Source organism: Geospiza fortis, unplaced genomic scaffold (assembly GCF_000277835.1).
Source record: "Geospiza fortis unplaced genomic scaffold, GeoFor_1.0 scaffold735, whole genome shotgun sequence".
Classification (NCBI taxonomy): Eukaryota; Metazoa; Chordata; class Aves; order Passeriformes; family Thraupidae; genus Geospiza; species Geospiza fortis.
The window spans coordinates 94,859-97,098 of record NW_005054739.1 but is presented as its reverse complement, the minus strand read 5'-3'; positions in this window follow the sequence as shown (position 1 = coordinate 97,098).

The following is a 2,240-nucleotide window of genomic DNA, read 5'->3' as shown; positions in this document are numbered from 1 at the left end:
GGTTCCCCGATCCCGAGCCGGTTCCGGGATCCCGAGCCGGTTCCCGGAGATCCCGAGCCGGTTCCGGGATCCCGAGCCGGTTCCTGGAGCTCAGGCAGCTCCCCGAGCCCGGCCTGGGATGGTTTTTTTTGGTTTTTCCTTTGGGATTCTCTTCTTTCCCCCGCGGGCGGAGGTGAAAACGCAACAAAACAACAAAAAGAAATCAAAACAACAACAAAAAAAAAGGAGATTTCGGAAAAATTCAAATCTTCCCGGCTCCGTCGCAGAAATTCGAGGATCTGACTGGGACCCAGACGGGATCCCGAGGATTTTCCAGGGGCTTTGTGAAGCTCGGATGATTTAATTAATGAACAATTAACAATTAACAGGCGGCGGGGAGAGGGGGGCGGCCTCTCCGGGCTCGAGGTCAGCCCGTGTCCCCTCCCCGCGTGTTCCAGAGGGGCTGGGGACATCGCAGCCCTTGGAGCGATCCCGTGGCAGGAATTCCTTGTTTTTCCCCGGCTCCCGGCAGACAATGGGGCCGGAGGGAGCAGCCCCGAGGCGGCGGATCCGGCTCCGTTCGGGATTTGGGATGAGCTTCCCGAGAGGTTTCATGGATTTATTGTCGGGCCGGGATGCCCGGGAAGAGGCCTGGGGAAGGGATTTGGGAATTGCCGGCTCGGAATTCCGGCCAAAGCCGAGGAGGTTCAGCCCTGCAGGATCCCTGGATGTGGACGGAAACGTCCCAGCGCTCCCTGATCCCGCTTTTCCGGGATCCAGGACGTGGAAAATGGATTGGGGGGATCCCAAAGGATCGGGAGCTGCTGGAGAAGAGTTCTCATGGATCCAAACCCCCAGTCCTGGGACATCCGGGCATTCCTTTGGGGGCAGCAATTGGGATTTTGGGGTTTCTCCTGGAGAAAACGCCGGAATTCCGAGGGAGGACGTGGATTTCTGGGATGGTCCTTCCCAAATCCCGTGGAGCCGCCTGGAAGCAGATTTGGGATTGTTGGAAGGGACAAGAAGATGGGATTTGGGATTTCTCTGGGGAATCCTGAGCGTTCCCTGGGAATTTGGGATGGGGGAATTTAGAGAAGGAACTGGGAGCTTGGATTTGGGATTTCTCCAGGGAATCCTGAGCGTTCCCTGGGAATTTGGGATTTCTCCAGGGAATCCTGAGCAACTCCCTGGCAATCTGGGAGGGGAGGAATTTAGGGCTGTGGGGTGGGAATTCCGGAATCCCGTAATTTATTGCTGGGAGTTTGGGATTCCCGGATCCTCCAGCTCTGGGATTCGCTTTTCCGGGTGCTGCGGCGCTGTTGGATCCTCTTGGAAAAAGGGGCTGGGAAGGGAAATGGGAAATCCCAGGGGTGGGAATGGGGCTGGAGCAGCTGGAAAAGGGAATGGGGGATCCTGAGGGGGCTCAGGCTGGAGAAAAGGGGGATCCAGGGGGGATTTGGGATCTGCCAGAGGGAATTTGGGATCTGATCCCAGGGAATGGGGCAGGACAAGAGGGAACGGCCTCGAGCTGTGCCAGGCCTGGAAATTTGGGATGATTTTACCATGGAAAAAGGGTTGGGAAGCATCGGAGGGGGCTCAGGGAAGGCTGGATCCCCATCCCTGCAGGGAATCCCTGGAATTCGGATTTGATCCATCCCAGCTCGGACTCGGTGACCTCGGAGATCTTTCCCAGCCTGGACAATCCCAGGATTTTCTGGGATTCCCACCCCATTCCCAACCCTCCCCAGTTCCTCCAGGATGGGAATCCCGGACCCTTCATCCGCCGGATTCCTCCTCTCCAAGTGGGATTTTTCCCAGGAAAACTCATTCCCAGCTTTCCCTGGATCGGGAAGGAGCAGATTTCCCTCTTGGAATTCTCCCTCTGGAGCTGTTGGGAAGAAGCTTTTTCATCTGGAAACGCTTGGATCTATGTTTTATTTTTAATTATTTTCGCTCTTTTGGGGAATATTTGAATCCCAAGCGTTGGATTTGAGGTTCAGGGCTTTGATCCCCGGAAAAATTCCAGCCTGGACTTGAAGACATTGGGAATGGCGAAGCCTCTCCGGCCCTGGGGGGGGTTTTTGGGAGCTTTGATCATCCCAGGATTAAAAAATGGGAATTTTCCTCCTCCTCTTTTGCATCCGGCTCTGGCTCCCGGCGTCTCCCAGAGTCCGGGAATCCATTCCCGGCTTTTCCTGGGCTGTGGAACCGGCTCTGTTGGAAAAGATTCCAAGAAAAATCCCTTTTTTTTTTTCACTGAT